The sequence below is a fragment of the Adiantum capillus-veneris genome, chromosome 24 (genome assembly GCF_014529385.1).
Source record: "Adiantum capillus-veneris isolate H3 chromosome 24, ASM1452938v2, whole genome shotgun sequence".
NCBI lineage: Eukaryota > Viridiplantae > Streptophyta > Polypodiopsida > Polypodiales > Pteridaceae > Adiantum > Adiantum capillus-veneris.
The window spans coordinates 63,307,325-63,325,265 of NC_140954.1; the positions used below are offsets into that span (position 1 = coordinate 63,307,325).

Below are 17,941 nucleotides of genomic sequence, written 5' to 3' on the forward strand. Positions count from 1 at the left end.
GCCAAAAGTGGAGAAAATTGGATGGTTATGGGAAGACTAAAAAGTCTTCCCACATCCCTAGGAAGGAGGGGGCGAGTCCTAATGGTAGGGGAAGAGAGAGAAATACACACACACACACACACACACACACACACACACACACACACACACACACACACACACACACACACACACACACACACACACACACACACTCCCAAGCTCCCCCTTTACACAAAGGGAATAATGGACACATGGCACGTTCCTAGCCCAGTTGCCCCCAATCTCCCCTCAAATCGTATTGGATGGCCATAGAGGTGGACCAATGAGAATTAGGCTAGAGTAAAATTAGTTTAATCAATTCAAAAATACTTGATAAAAGAACCAATAGAAATTAAGCTCCCTAGAAGACTATTGGACAGTCTACCAAGGGGTCCAATGAGCATCCAGCAGCCCAATGGCTTGCTTGATTCCTATTGGCCAGAAGACTAAAAGATCCAATGAGAGTTTAAATAAATTATTATAATTAACTAAAGCTCTCACAAAAGGGGAAAGGGGAACACGTGTCACAAGGCTATCAATTATGCTTCTTAATTGTTATTGGCTAAGCTTTGCATGAGCCAATGGGAAGCCAACAAGAGTAATTGGGAGGAGGGGTCGACCAAGAGAGAGAGAGAGAGGTTGGCATTTTAGTCTATCTAATTTTTTCTAGGCACACACACAACTCATTTGTTGAGCAAGAACTCCATCTCCTTCTCCAACCATTGAGAAGTAGAGGCCTACACTAGCAACTCTTGGCTACGGAATGCAAATCCAACCAAGAGCCAAGCTTCAATGGTATTCTCATCACCCCTACCATGCTAAATACTAAGCTAAGCTATGCTATTAGAGTGATGATGTGAGGAGAATACTTCTTTCTCGTAAGATACATCTTCTTCCTCTCAATCTTTCCTCATTCCCTGCTAGCTCTCACCATCTTTGAAGGTGTGTGAGGTCTTCGGACTGAGGCTAGGCCCACTAGGTGTGTTTTCCAAGCATAATTATTTGGTGCATGAAGCTTCCATCTTCATTGCACCAACGAGTTTTGTCAAGGAACACAAAGATTGTATTGTACAAAAGTCTCCTTTGATGGGAGAATCTATTATACAAAGCCTTGTCACAAGGGGGGACCGGCTCCATGTAAATCCGGTCCTCAACTGTTGTCAATTGTTCTATTTCTCTCTCTTTTCAAGTATTGTCCATGCCAAACTAGCTAAGTGTAAATGGCTATGTTGCTTTTTCAAATTAAGTACTCTCTCTATGCTCATTAGGAACTTGTTCTTAATGAAATGCTCACTATGTTATCATTTTCCACTACACACAAATTACTTGTGAATTAATTGTTATATTGGTATCAGAGCTATTGGTTTCTCTTTTCTTGCTCAAGAAGAGAGGTCCTCAAGCTTGCTACAAATGGTTGGTGTTATTAATTGAAAAAGAGCAAGTAGAATAGGGATTTTTCATCCTTGAATTACGCCTGCTTTATGTAGTTAACGGGGATACCGTCGAGAGCTATGGTCTTCATAATGGAGTCCTACGGGGCTTGCCTCTATGGCTTAACCATTATTGAGCTATTAGAAGCTTGACAGGAACCGGTGACGTCTTGGCTCTGTGAAACCCTCTCTTCTATTCCTTGCAATTAATAATATTCGAGCCACGGGTATAGATGCTTGAGTGCTTATCTTTGAAGGTAAAGAGGAGTAGCAACTAGGGCTTGAAGTGCAAAAGTACAAGTAAAAATTTACATCTAAAATTTGCTAGTATGGCTGACAAGGGAAAAGAGAGTGAAATGAATGTTGATAGCTTTGATTTTTCTAATGAAAGAGCAACTAATGATGCCCCTATGCTTGTAAACTATCTTGTTTCTAAGCTTCAACAAGCCCTGGGCAATCCATCCTTCCAAGTTAAAGTGCTACCTCAATTGCACACTTATGGTATTTTCAAATTTCCACCAAGAAGAGAGAGTACCTAGGAAAGCTCCTGGTGAGACTTCCAAAAGAGGACTCTCTCCAATAAGGCGTATGAAGGGCTCAAAAACTTACTACTAGATAAGGCATCTCCCTCTCAAACGAGAACCCAAGTTTCAACGGTAGAGCTTCCACCAAAAGAACGAGAAAACAAGCGAGTCTCCTGCCACCTCAGTGGAGATGGCTCCACAAAGAAGGCGGGAAAAACGTTCTTCAATACCCCCTAAACGGAGAAGACCATCGCACACTCCTCTTCACCATAATTCGAAGAGGGAAGAGAGGAAACAAGAGAAGAAAAAGGCGAGAAAGAGGTCACCCTCTTCTCCATCTTCCTCCTCCTCTTCCCATACTGAAGAAAGTGATGGTGCAGCAAAGGAGGAACAAGGAAAGAAAAAGGCAAGAAAGAGGTCACCCTCTTCTCCATCCTCCTCATCCTCTTCCTCTTCTGAAGAAAGTGAAGGTGTAGCTCTCGAACCGCCCACGAAAAGAGGCCATAGGAAATTTTATGCCGCCTGGAAAAGGTCGTCCAAGCTCAGAAAGTTCAAAGAGGGAGGAAAGAACATCTCTTTCCTTACCTACGATGGCACCTTTGGTGCTACGGACAAAGTCTTGGCCTTTATCCAACAATTCAATGGGGCGTTTGGAGATGAGGGCTTCACGGAGTGCTCTAAGCTATATTTCATGTAGCTATGCATTTTCAAAAGTCCGCCAAGCAATGGTGGTCTAGCTTGCGAGCAAATGGTGAAGCTCCACGAACATGGAAAGCTTTAAGAGATTCCATCATGAAGCAGTTTTTGGCTAGCGATGCCAAAGACAAAGTACTCACCGAATGGCAAAGCTTGAAACTCTCTCCCTATCTATTCACAAATATGTGGACAAGTTTTGGGAATTACATCTCAAAGCTGCTGTCTGTAAAAAGATGGATTTTGGAGAGCAAAAACAACAATTTTGTGCGGGTTTATTAAGGATATGACGGAGTATGTTAACTCCCAAAGGCCTCGCACCATATCTGCAGTCATACACCATACCATGGTGGCTTCAAGAATCAACTTCCAACAAGGGGCTAAGAGAAATCTTAAGCCCATGGAAAACAAGGACCGTAGTGAGCCTAAGGGGAAGGACAATGTCCAAAACTCTCCCAAAGGAAACTCCAACAACAACAAAGCCAAGGAGAAGGGAGTTTATAAAGGCAAAAATAAACTCTCTCCTGAAGAGCTAGAGCGTTATCGAAAAGATAACTGTTGTTTCAAGTGCGGGGAGCCTAAGGGCATGCCTATCGTGCTTGCCCCCACAAGAATACACGTAATGAGCCTCCTAGAGCTTTCTTAGTCGAAATTCAAGAAGAGGATGCTCATCTCAAAGGATCTCCTCTATGTCATGCTTGGAGAAAGGTAAGAGAACATGATCCTTTTATTCTCTTTGACCCTGGTTCTACTCACAATTTCATATCCACGGAGTTGGCCACCAAGCTAGGCATCCAAGCCTATGAGATGGGAGATTTCCTACTTGTCGATGGTGCTTTCAAGGGACAAGAAGCCTCAGTCACTCCCTTAATTGGGAAATTGAGGCTCCGTGTCCAAAGCTATGTGGACAAGGAGGATTTCTTCATCTCTTCTCTCAAACATGAGGATGTAATCCTAGGGACACCATGGTTTGATCGCATGGTTGCCAATGTCAAATTCCCTGAAAGACAAATCTATTTTAGGTACAGGGAAAAAGATTTGTACATAGATGCTAAGGAGTTGGGTAGCACCATACCCATTGTACATAAGCAAGCTTTCAATAAGTCAATAAAGAGCTCTATTTTTGTGTACATGATTTTTGTTAAAGATTCTCAAAATGAACCTAATGTTTTAGCAAAAGAAGATATCAGCAATCAAAAGGAATTAGTGTTATCCAATTTCCTCAAGGGATTCCAAGATGTTTTTATTGACGACGTGTCTTGTGAGCTACCTCCCAAACGAGGGGATGACCACCATGCAATTGAACTTCTTCCAGGAAGCTCACCGCCTAATAAACCTCCTTGTCGACTTTCTCAATCTCAACAAGAGGAGGTTTCCCGTTCCACGGGTAGAAGACCTATTTGATAAGCTACAGGGGTCGACCTACTTCAGTAGGATTGACCTTAAAAGTGGCTACCATCAAATAAGGATAGTTGATCAAAACATTGTAAAGACTGCATTTCGCACTACGTTTGTTCTTTACGAGTATATTGTCATGCCTTTTGGCTTGACCAATGCACCAGCCACATTTAATCGCCTGATGGAGAAGCTATTCAGACCTCACCGAAACTTTACTGGAGTGTTCTTTGATGATATAATCATCTACTCTAATTCATCACATGAACACAAGCAACACCTCCAGGTAATATTTCAAGTTTTACGAGAGAATAAACTTTATATTAATCCAAAGAAAAGTGAATTTTTCTTACAAGAGATTCAATATTTAGGTCACATTATCTCTCAAGATGGCATCCAAATGGACCCATCAAAGTCACAAGAGATTCGATATTTAGGTCACATTATCTCTAAAGATGGCATCCAAATGGACCTCTCAAAGTTAGAGGTAATAAAAGGATGGCCTAATCCAAGGAATCTACATGAACTAAGAAGCTTTATAGGTATGTGTGCATACTATAGACCCTTCATAGAAAAATTCTGACAAATCGCGAGACCATTACATGACCTAGCAAAGAAAAACGTTAGGTATATATGGTCCACCAAGGAGAACAATGCTTTCAAAAAGCTTAAAGAGAAGCTTATCTCTCAACCTGTGCTTATACTACCGAATCTCTCAAAGCTATTTGAGGTCCAATGCGACGCCTGTGGTGATTGCCTTGGAGCTTTTTTGCTCCAAGAAGGGCACACCATAGCCTACGAAAGTTGAAGGCTCGACCCTGTTGAGCAAGCTCTAGGTATATATGAGAAGGAACTCTTAGCAGTTCTACATGCTCTAGACTCTTGGAAGCACTATTTATTGGGGACTCCTTTTATTCTGCGAACGGATCACCAAGCCTTAAGTACTTCATGACAAAGACCAAGCTCTCCAACAAACAAGTGAGGTGGGAAAATTTCCTTTCTCGATTCCATTTTCATATTGCTTACATTGCTGGCAAGCATAATCAAGTAGCTGATGCACTCTCAAGACGACCAAGAGTGAATGCGGTATCCATAGCAACTCACAATGATCTATCTTCAACAATAGATGAGTACGCTATCGATCCTGATTTTAAAGATGTGATTTCAACCCTTGCACTAGGGAAGAAGGAAGAACCATTTACCTTACAAGATGGTTATCTTGTCTACGGCAATAGACTATGTGTTACTAACTCACTACGTGAGAAAGTAATGTATGAATCCCATGTTCCTCCTTGTGCGGGGCATAGAGAGATTCAGTCTATCCTAAAAGGGATAGAAACATACTTCTATTGTCCTGCCATGAAAATAAACATACAAGAGTATGTTTCAAAATGTGGTATACCAAAAGACGAAGTTTGATAGAGGGAAGCAACCTAGATTGCTTCAACCTTTGCCAATCCCTAATTCACCATGGGAGAGCATATCCATGGATTTTATCTTTGGATACCCAAGATGGGAGAAGTACTTACCCTTAGTGGAGTATGCTTACAATAACAATGTACATACTTTGATGGAAAAAACACCTTTTGAGGTGATGAAGGGAAGATTAAAAAGTCCCCTGCTACTCAAGGTACATGGGAAGATCTTTGCTACATATGAATATAGCCTAGACCTGCAAGAATCTTTCCAAAAGATTAAGGATGCTATATCCATCTCTCAACAAAGGCAAAAGGCTTCTGCTGATAAGCACAAAAGATCCCTAGCCTTTAAACAAAATGATTGGTTCTTACTTAAGTTTCCCAAGGCTCGATTAAGGCATACAATGGGCAAGAATCCTATGGGATACCAAAAGTACTATGCTAAGTTAGCAAAAAGGTACTATGGTCTTTTTTAGATTCTTATGCCAATCAATGAGATGGCCTATCAACTCAAGTTGCCCAACCATTAGGCTCATACACAATGCTTTCCACGTGAGCCTACTAAAGCCTTACAAAGGAGGGCCACCTCAAGAAGCCACCATTGAAGACCCACCGGAGATCGAGGACCAAGAAGAGGTGTTGCAGCCCGAGTCCATTCTCCGACATGAAGACAAGGTATTGAGATGCGTCAAGGACAATATCTTATCAAGTTTAAAAATTATCCTTTTGAAGATTCTAGATGGATGAAAGGCATACAATTAAAGGATAACCTAAATCTTTTCAATGCTTACAATGATTCCCTAGAGTAAGCAAATGTAAATATGTATAAATGAACAAAGTTTTTGTCTTATAAGACTAACTTTTTCTTTATTGTGTACAAATGTTAATAAGTATGCAGGCTTAGGATCATGTTTGTGAAGACGACGTCTCCCAAACACCAAGTAGAGCTTGTCACTCTACTATGGAAGATTGATACGGACTAATGTGCAGACATGCTTGCGGCAACTAAGGCTCTCAAGCACCAAATGGACTAGTCATCCATTCTGGAACGGTGTCGTAGGGTAAAATAGGGATCCTCTACCCGCTAGCAAACTGTCATGCCAAGGGTAGGACTAGGTACGACCAAGGGCCAGGAAGGACATGCAGTCAAGGGGGTCCCTATATTTAGCAAGCCAAGGGTCTATATAGGGCACGGTTGGGTGGTGATGAGCATGTTCCAGTCCCCTCTGTTCTTATATTGGTATTAGAGCTCAGGGGAGGGAGCAGCCATGGAGGAAGGGAAGAAGCATGGCCTTCTCTCCCGTTCTCTCTCTCTCTCTCTCTCTCTCTCGATCTCTCTCATGAAGCATGAAACTCTCTTTCATGGCGAGTTTGGAAGGGCCTGTAGCCAAGACAGATCATGCCGTTTTGCATGCTTTGCATGGGGATGCATGTTTCTCCCAATCCCGATCCCTTCAAGCCGCAGACATGGCGGGCTTGCTTGAGGTCGATAGGATGCAACAAGCAACCACGGGATCGGCCGATAGAATGCAAAAGGGACGCAGGTCGACGTGCTTGAAACCCGCCAAGATGGGGCTTGTCGGATGCGCCCCAGGCCCTGGAGGAGATTTCGTCACACCAGCCATGCCGAAATCGGCATGCAGCGGTCGGGACGTCTCCCTGTTCCTCGGTGCAACAGAGCCGCCATCGCTGTTGCTCAATAATTAAAAAAAAAAATTCCTTATTTTTTTTTGTTGCTCACAAGAGGCCGCCCAAGGGGAGGGCCAATTAGCAAAAAAAATGGTTAAGGGAGTGTACCCCCCCCCCCCCCCCCTCATTTGATGCAGGTGCCTCACAGCAGTCCGCGAGCAAATCCTCGATGCCCACTTTCTTTTGTAAATATCTGTTGCGGTACCTTGCATGTCATTCACAGCCCTTTGCTCCGATTGCAAAGAATTGCAATAGTCGAGGTGCCAGTAATGCATGCAAATGGAAAGCAGGGCATTCGACAGAAATACTTAATGAGATTGGCAAATTTGTGGTTCCACATGCACAGATGCAATGTTATTTTTCCGCTTGTACAACATTTACGGCAAGCAAGGCTTGCATTGAGTTATGTGCATCGACCAAGGGGTTTCACTGCCTGTTAGAATCCACGATTATGACTCAGACGGAGTCCAATTGGGAGTTTCTACCACAGTTGGCAACGAGCATGGCTCTCTTACAGGTTGAAATTATTAGGTTTGCATTTTCACGTTCTTGCAGTATTCATAATTTTATGTGTGCAATTGTATTGCAGAAACATGTAATTATGCTAATCTTGGCTATGTTTACCTGCGAGACTACCTATGGGTCAAGTATGCCCATGGTCATTATGTCCACTTCTCTTGCGCATCAGGCAAGGCGCTTGATAGCAGGAGTAGATCATCTATTGCATCAAACCACAGTGTCTAGAAAACCATTTCTCGTTTTTCTTACTGCTTCCAAATCATTCGATTTTTGGGTTGGTAAGATTGGTCAGCATGAGTGCGTAATGAGGTACGCATTTGATTTTTGTTTATTGTCATCTGCATAACTGGTTACACAATTCTGGCCGTATCTCTACATAAGGTAATGTATGAGATTGGCATGAGGCACTTAGCATACATCTTTTGATCGTCGACCATGAATTGATGTAATAACAGCAGGGCTGTCCATGGCTTATGAAGCATTTGACCTAGACGGAGCATGTATCACCTCTATTGCATATCTCTAACTTGCATCAAAGGTGATGCACTTTCTCCACTCCAAGCAGAGGCACGACTTCTGACAGTTCACATAAGCACTCAATTTTATTGCATACATTGATGGCAAGGGCCAAATTTTTAGTATCTCAAGGAGACAGGCATGGCCTCTTACTAGACTTGTTGAAGGAAGCAAGTTGCTCGGCATGGCCGACCCATTGTCACGGTTTTTACACGCTGACGGAGGATACTTACCACACAGTACTGGTTAATTTCAATCGAAACTGCCCAACACGGTCGATTCTTTTCGTCATGATATCTGCCGCCACATCTGTTGGCTCTCAGCACAAACATATTTATGTGAAGCAAGGCTTCAATTTACAACTCTTGCAGGATATTTCAGGCTAACTTTCTCTCGCCCAACAAAGATGGTTATGATCTACCTCATAGGCTTTATCTTCTCTACCTCATAGTCGAGGACGACTATGATTTCAAGAGAGACGTAATGTCATAATAACTAATATCTAATTCTCCCAAATGATTTCTCATGTTAAACTGATCATTTAATATGGGGAGGTACCAAGGGAGTAAAAGCTAGAATATTGGTAAGGCTGCCAGACTGGTCTCAATAGGGATCCAAAGGAGGGAAAATAGGGATCCAAAGAGGGACAGTCTGCAAAAGAGAAATGTGCATCAATGGAGCTTAAAAGACCTAAGGTTCAGCTCCATTAAAACTTCCATAGGCTAAAGTTCCTAAATTTAATTAATTTGTCCAATGGCCAAAAGTGGAGAAAATTGGATGGTTATGTGAAGACTAAAAAATCTTCCCATATCCCTAGGAAGGAGGGAGAGAGCCCTAATGGTAGGGAAAAAGAGAGAAACACACACACACACTGCACTCCCAAGCTCCCCCTTTACACAAAGGGAATAATGGAAACATGGCATGCTCCTAGCCTAGTTGCCTCCAATCTCCCCTTAAATCCTATTGGATTGCCATAGAGGTAGACCAACGAGAATTAGGCTAGAGTAAAATTAGTATAATCAATTTAAAAATGCTTGATAAAAGAACCAATAGAAATCAAACTCCCTAGAAGACTATTGGACAGTCTACCAAGGGGTCCAATGAGCATCCAGCAGCCCAATGGCTTGCTTGATTCCTGTTGGCCAGAAGACTAATTAAAGGTCCAATGAGAGTTTAAATAAATTATTTTAATTGCCTAAAGCTCTCACAAAAGGGGAAAGGGGGACACATGTCACAAGGCTATCAATTATGCTTCTAAATTGTTATTGGTTAAGCTTTGCAGGAGCCAATGGGAAGCCAACAAGAGTAATTGGAAGGAGGGGTCGATCAAGAGAGAGAGAGGTTGGCATTTTAGTCTATCTAAGTTTTGCTATGCACACACGCAACTCATGTGTTGAGCAAGAACTCAATCTCTTTCTTCAAGCATTGAGAAGTAGAGGCTTATACCAGCAACTCTTGGCTATGAAATGCAAATCCCACCAAGAGCCAAGCTTCAATGGCATGCTTATCTCCTCTACCATGCTAATTACTAAGCTAATCTATGCTATTAGAGTGATGATGTGAGGAGAATGATTCTTTCTCGTAAGATACATCTTCTTCCTCTCAATCTTTCCTCATTCCCTGCTAGCTCTCACCATCTTTGAAGGTGTGTGAGGTCTTCGGACTGAGGCTAGGCCCACTAGGTGTGTTTTCCAAGCATAATTATTTGGTGCATGAAGCTTCCATCTTCATTGCACCAACGAGTTTTGTCAAGGAACACAAAGATTGTATTGTACAAAAGTCTCCTTTGATGGGAGAATCTATTATACAAAGCCTTGTCACAAGGGGGGACCGGCTCCATGTAAATCCGGTCCTCAACTGTTGTCAATTGTTCTATTTCTCTCTCTTTTCAAGTATTGTATATGCCAAACTAGCTAGGTGTAAATTGCTATGTTGCTTTTTCAAATTAAGTACTCTCTCTATGCTCATTAGGAACTTGTTCTTAATGAAATGCTCACTATGTTATCATTTTCCGCTATATACAAGTTACTATATATAGTGCATTAAATGTTGCAGATCACCATGTCGCAAACAACTATAATTGCAGTTTTTTATACTCAATCTTTCTCAAACTTCTAGGTTCTGTTAGGATACAAAATTGATCATCCTTGAAGCCTTTAGAATTTCTCTGCTACCTACGGCTACCAATGAATCTCAACAAATACAAGGATGATCAACTCTGCAATCCAACGATGACTGAGCCTGAGGGTGCGTTTGAGGGTTAACTAAGCAGCAATAATATGGCGCAAGACGAACGTCGACTAGAGGATGGTGAGCTTAATATAACGCAGCAGAATGAACAGAAAACGATGCTGGGTCGTGATGCCATCGAGATAGGATGGCCAGAGCGCATGCAGCCTTCGGAGCTGGTGCTGTATATATGTCTTCTCAGCCCATATTAGTTAACGTCAGTAGTCATAACCGTTCATTGACATCTCCTGTGCGCATGCTTCTGTGTGAGAAACCGATGAGAGAGAACAAACAAGCCTCCCTTGCAACTGAACATGGTATCAACGGGTTCCTGCGAACCCATGGGGGAGCTCACCTTTGGCGCAAGGAGACAAAGAAAGAGCAACAAGCGCCTTTTTCTCTTTCTGCATGGTGCATAGAGGAGTTTTCGAGGGCATGGGCTGATCACCCTCCCCAAACACGTGCCTAGAGGCATTTGCAGCCCAAGAGACACAAGAAGAAACCCCCAGAAACAACGTCCTAGGTGATGCTGCAGCAGAGGAAGATGAAGACCCTGCACAGCAATTGGGGAATACCCCTTCTCCCGCCTTCGGTGAAAGCAGGAAATAAAGGACGTGCAATCCAGGAGGTAATTAAAATTGTCCCTCCTGTACTTCAAGGTTTGGTCAACCATGACCTCAGCCCCGCCATTGAAGCGGTGAATGATGCAAGAATCAAAGAACCTGTCATTTCAAAGGCAGTCGATGCAAACCGTGCTCTTCAGTTTATCAACAATCTTGATTTGCTTGAGGCATATGCTTATATCACTCTTCTGCATGATCAAATGCTGGTGAACGAAGTCAATATGAGCCCTCACCATGGCTTCACTGCAGTGCATGATGCACTCACCAATGCTTAATTTGAGGATCTATGCAGCTACTTATTCCTTGACCACGAGTGAAAATGAAGTCACAGCAGTTTGCGATGATCTTGTTTGATCCCGAAGGTCCTTCCCATGAAAACTACATTGATGCTGTCATGAACACATACAAATCTGCAGTTCAGTATAATGTCCACTATTCTTTTGTTGCAGGCAATGCCATCGAAGATGATTATGTAGCAACTTGCAGAGTAGAAGCTGTTGAGGAGGAACTTTCTCCTCCTCACTCAAATCCAATGAGCACCTGGACCCCACCTGAAATAATTGATTGCCTCACTGCATCATCATCAGCCGAACATTTTGTCGCACTCCTTCATCACAAGAAAGAACAGCAGATGCAATTCGATGATGGCATCCTTGGCATTGATTGTGGCACTAGTTTTGCGAATCTGCAGCCTGAGTGTTCCTTTGAAGACGATGGAATCAAAGAGTCAAATGGTCCCATTCATGTAGAATTTGCTGAGGAATTTGGATGTGCTTATGCCAAGTTTCATATCGACAACAAGTATGAATGTAAGCAAATGGATGTGGACAGCAATCACACCCTGCTTGTTGAGAATGATGCGAAGCTGAATGCAAATGATGCTACACAAGTGACAGATGTTACTGCTTTGGTTTTGTATGCCAGTTTGGCATATTGGCATAGAGACTTAGCCATTTGAGTTTAGATCCAGCTAACATGTTGGATGCACCAATCCTATCTCTTCTTTTTCCCACCATATGGAAGTCTCCCACCAAAGTCATTCTCCTTCAACCTGAAAATCCTTAAGCTGCCCACTTATATTAACTCCTAGAGCTCTTCCCGAGGAATGATTCAACACCACTTTTGGTTCCAAACCTTTGTCCACCACCATCAGGACACCACTGTGCCCACTAGCACCTTCATCGTAAAAGACCAGCTTGGTCCTCACGGCCTCTCGTCTTTTGCTAGCAGCATCCATGTGATGCTCCTGGATTGCCCCAATAGTTAACACTCTTGTTTTTTCGGACTTCCTCCCAGAAAAGGGAATTCTTTTTTGGGGTTTTAAGCCCCTTCACATTCCATGAGTGCAACAGAGCTCTTCCATTATTGAGAAAGGGGTACAAACTCCTCAACCTCCAGGCCCTCTACTTCCGTGCCCTCTTTCCTGTCACTCTCCTCCATTAGATCAATTCCATTCCCCTCTGTAACGTTGAGGTTTTCCGGGTTAGCATCCCGAAGCACCTCAAAAATGTTACCAAAGAGGAGGGAGGATTTGGGGACATCTCGCGGGGTTTGGGGTTTCTTTAAACCGCCCCACTGTCCGTGCCTGGGAAGTGGGATACCTAATGATCCTTCCTCTTTTTTCCTTAATGTGGGGGAAAGAACAATTTTTTGAATCATAGGGGATGCTAGCTTTTTATGGATAGTAGACGCGAAGCGATAGTGGAGGATGCCCTTAGCATTATCGCTTCGCATGCCCTTAGCGTTGCTAAACTGGGCTTTGGCGGGTTTCTCTATCGATCCCGTGTCTGAGCTGTGTTGTCCATTTTTTGTGGTCGAGTCATCGCGTGTTCGGAGGGGGGAGGGGGGGGGGGTTGGGTGGCTTGGAATCCCTCCCCCTTTTATAATAGTATAGATTCCAAGTTTCTATATGAAGCTATATACAAATTTAACCTTCCATATGTAAAAACCACAATTGTTTCACTCACATTTCTTGAACTTACTGGAAAATGAGAGTGTTTTTTAGTAGGCAGTGAAACATATTTCATTCTCGCATGGCAATCTTCAAGTCTAGCTCAACCAAGTATCCGGTATTGCGATGCTTTATCTTCAAGGACACAGAGGTACCAGCATACACTCAAAGTAAAATCCAAACCATCAAAATACTTACCATCAATAAAGAAAGAAATATGGAAAAGGGTGCCAATCTTTGGGGCCAATGCATGTGGAAGTGGAACTTCGCAAGAACTCACACGATGCTGCTACTACAGAGAATCCAATTTTGTCTCGGCAGTCAGTTGTTGCAGTTTTTGTTCGTGTTGCTATTGACTTCTCACTAATAATCTCAACATTCATTAAAAAGAGTGAAGAGCTTCCAACTAATTGTGAGGAAAACACCCTCTCAAGGTTATCATTTGAAGAGGTAGTGAGGGAAGAAAATTTTAAGCTTCATTAGGACCATCCTTAAAGACAACAAAAATGTAAAAGTATTGTGAATACACTGTAAATATTACTACGATTCCTTTCCCAAGATTATTTTTATGAGATTGAGGAGACCTAATTAAAAGGCATTTCTAATGGCTTCAATAAATTAAAAGGTACTCTTACTTCAAAGATTTCACTCAAAAACAAGAAAAACGATGCGTTAATCTATAGCGCGTAATGATAGGCAATAACGAAGCACATAGATTTACAACAATATTACCTAACAAAGATGAATATAACATTGAGAGAGAAAGAGAGAGAGAGACACGATAAAAAAAACTTAAAAGAAAACGTTAAAGAAAAAAATGAAAGAGTAGAGAAACACCTATTTATATGGATACAAAAAGTGTTTTTACTTTCCATCTTCATTCGTCTTTTGACTTTCCACCTTCATTTGTCTTTTCATTTCCTAAATTCACCCTCACTTATGCACTTAATATGTTTTGAAAGAATTTTTATTTTTCTAAGATTGGGGAGACCTAATTGAATTTCAAGATATAGCATATCAAACATGATGTTCATCAAACCATTTTCCTAAAGTGTCTTTAAACTCACTCACGTTGTAACACTACATTAGACCTTTCGGCATTAAAAAGATTTTGCTTTCGTGAGGGCACCACATTTGTCAATCAGGACATTGCATAGTTTAACATTATTTTGCAATCCTAATGAAATGAAAACATACTCCGCTGTTGAATTTTGCAGCACGTCATTGTGAATAGCAAGTTTAACCACACTTTGTCGCCATGTGACGGGGAGGGATTTTGCCCCCCTCCCCCCGGCCAGATGGCTATCGATCCTACATTTGGCTACTATCCGACTAAGGAAAGAGAATTTGAAGTGATGTTGGACTTCGAATTACTTAGCTGCATGCCATTTCGTGCGAGTTTCAAAATGGAAAGCCGCCTGCTTCTTGAAGGCTCCGGAGCACAAGGGAGAGGCTCAATTGAGAGAGAGAGAGAGAGAGAGAGAGAGAGAGAGAGAGAGAGAGAGAGAAATGCTTGGAAGGGTTTTTATGCAAGCCGCCCACTTCTTGAAGCTTCCAGAGCACGAGGGAGGGGCTTTGGTCGTTGCTAGAGAGAGAGAGAGAGAGAGAGAGAGAGAGAGAGAGAGATCCCTAGAACCTCTACGACCTGATCTGCAATTCCACCTCCCTGAGCTCTACGCCAACGAAGAAGGTAACTTCCATCAAACTCAGCTCTATGTCACGTTGCTACACATCTCACGTTATTGCTTGGCAGTGTTTGCACACACAAAGGTCTATGGTTGTAACCAGCATTAACCTCGAGGGGCTTAGAGAGAGAGAGAGAGAGAGAGAGAGAGAGAGAGAGAGAGAGAGAGAGAGAGATTTATGCTGCAGGAGATCGTGCACCTCACAGGTTCAGAGAGGTGAGACGTCGACCTCCCTCAGCTCTGCACAAACCAAGCAAGTAACTTCTTATGTAAGCTCTACTTTTATTATTCCCATCAACCCTGTGCACGCATGCCGTCACGGGGTTGCACGTCTCATGTTACTGCACATGCACATCTCACGTTACTGATTGGCCAATGTGCCCTGCAACAACAAGGCATGCAAATGGAGATAAAAGAGAGAGAGAGAGAGAGAGAGAGAGAGAGAGAGAGAGAGAGAGACTTTTTCACTCGTGAGTGTTCCAACACTAAGTGCGAAAGCGCAGAGAGAGAGAGAGAGAGAGAGAGAGAGAGAGAGAGAGAGAGAAATGGTTAGGCATAGGCCGAAGATGTTGCCACCGTAGAGCAAAAGCGAGACAGAGAGCGAGAGACTCTAGTGCTGCAAATTGGAGAAAATGAAATGATTTATCAACAGCTTCATGTTAATGCTTCAAATTGGAGAGAATTGAAATGATAACATTGTGGTCTGTGTGTCCGTCCAGTGTGGGAGGATAATGGTTGTCTAGTTGTGTTCTTGGCATAAGCCTATCTTGGCATGTATGCAATACCTTTGATATAAGGAGATGCCTATTGATTTGAGGGTAGACTCAGTTGGGCCTAATCCCGTGCACCACATTGGTGGAGTTGACAAGCAATTGAGAAGCCTTTCTTGGTTTTCACTATCTGGCTTACGAACGCACAGTGCCATGGCGAGCCTCATTTTTGACCCAAGATAGGGAGTGAACCCCGCTCAAAAGCAATCTCTCTCTCTCTCTCTCTCTCTCTCTCTCTCTCTCTCTCTTTGTGTGCCTTGCTCGCATGGCAAACATTGAAGTGACAGAGAGGTAGTCACAATGCTAGTGTTATAGGCAGCATCTTAAAAATGGAGCAGGAGGGGGCACTCATCAAGCTGCCCACAGACACCTTGCTAGCAATCCTTAAGAAACTGAGCACACAAGACCCTCTACAATGTGCCACCTATTTTCGCCTTTTCAGCTCTGACTTCTACTTGAGTCCCTTTACTTGCTCCTCTGCAATCGATGGCGTCACGTAATCAACCTTCCCGCTTGGCAGTCCTCGGCCCATTCTACACTCTCCCTCTTCCGCATCCTCTCCTCCTTGGACCGCATCATTGGGGCCTGGACTACTCAGGATGCGATCCAGGACTTCTCTCCATAACATGGGAAAATACCTTCTTAGTAGCCTACGAAGTCTTAGTCCGCCTGACAGGAGAATTGATGTTGGAGCAACGAGAGCTTCTTGGAGCCTACGGCATCAAGGTCCCCATTAACATGTTGCTGCTCCACTTCAACATGATCCTATTGGCCAATATATTGATGGCAGCACCAAAGCCTACAATGTTGCTTAAGACGTCAACATCTACACATGTTAATGCACCTACTCAACCTTGGTTTGCTTTGAGCTTAAGCTTATGTAAGTCTCAACCACAGCCTGCTTGTTGCAATCCCAAGATTCAATGATTGCAGTTAATGAAAATGACGATGTGTAGGCCTTCGTACTGGATCAACTCCTCTCCATCTCCGACCGTCTCATCGATACTTTGTATTTGCACCACCAATAGCTACAGATGTGCCTGTTGCACAACCACACATGGCTACATACCTCTCCATGGCCTCCATGGCCTCACAAGATTCGAGTAACCCACCAACCAACCACCCAAGAGAAAGTTGAGGCTAGAAAAATTCTTCAAGTAAAGACTCCAAAGGATGAAGCTGAAGCCGAGTATTAGTTAGGGCTTGGAATTGTTCAACAAAGGCAGCAAACAATAAATGAGTTGAGAGAGAACACAAAACCCAGTTCATTCGCCCACCTCTTCATGCATTTGGATTTTTGCGATTGTTTTTGGCATGTACCTCTCCCACAACTGGATGATGTGGCATAACACTCAGGGCACGATGGAACAAAAAAGGGAGTTGCTACACATCAATTGTTGCAGAGGTGCCAAGTCTTTCCATTTCATCGATGTGATGAGTTGTTTTTTCAGTTAGTTTTTCTCAAAAAGTTTTAGTTTTTTATTGTTGTAACAGAGTTCGTCCTGTTCAATTAAGCGTCGAGTCGAGTCCACCACACCCCTTATGGAAATGGATGTATGTCGAAAAAATATCATGTCCAACTCTCAGTTAGTCGTTCCTCGTGTAGCCATTTCCATTGGGATAGCGACCTAGTGTATCACCTACAACCAGATGTTTTCTTATCGAGTCTGGAGTCCTCTCAATCCCTAACCCCTAAGCCGTTGTATGATTACTCCTCTTAGATGAAGCATCGAAGTTGATCCCTTCCTATCGAGTCCATTCCTAGCCCAAAATTCAAAAAGAATGTACATCTTTTTCTCCCTAGGGAGGGAGGTGTGGTGTGTGTGTCCGACCAATGTGGGAGGACATTGGTTGTCTAGTTGTGTTCTTAGCATAAGCCCATGTTGGCATGTATGCAATACCTTTAATATAAAGAGATGCCTATTGATTTGAGGGCAGGCTAGTTGGGCCTAATCCCGTGCACACCACAATATTAATGTCTTCGTGCAACGAAATGATTGTGGGACATTTCAAAAGAATCCACATTTTATTGAAATTTCTTTGTTTTCTTAAATTTTTCAAGCAAACTTTTTCCTTCTTTCCCTCGATTTTTCAACTGGTTCAAGGTTAAGTTGAAGGCACTTTTTTTTGAGATGGAGACACACACACACACACACACAAAATGGGGGGGGGGGAGAGAGAGAGAGAGAGAGAGAGAGAGAGGCCTAAGCTACGAACACCCATTGTGAAAAATCCAACTTTTAAAAAATAGAGAACATTGGTGTGTGACGTTCGCCCGTCCATCCTTGAAAATGATGGCAAGACCTTGATGAGCCGTATAACACAATTATACGTATTATATGCAACTATCCAAGGTCTTTTGAAGCTATGTTTGGCAACCATAATTTTATACAACATATTATTAAGTTATTATATACGATTATCCAATGTCTCACGTGACAACCCTTGCATTTTGAATTATATACATTATCCAATGTC

At 42.8% G+C, this 17,941-nt stretch overlaps 1 pseudogene; it reads left to right on the forward strand.

Annotated features, from left to right (window-relative positions):
• The first annotated feature begins 16,405 nt into the window (after nucleotides 1–16,405).
• Nucleotides 16,406–17,400, forward strand: LOC147426479 (uncharacterized; annotated as a pseudogene).
• The last annotated feature ends 541 nt before the right edge of the window (nucleotides 17,401–17,941 follow it).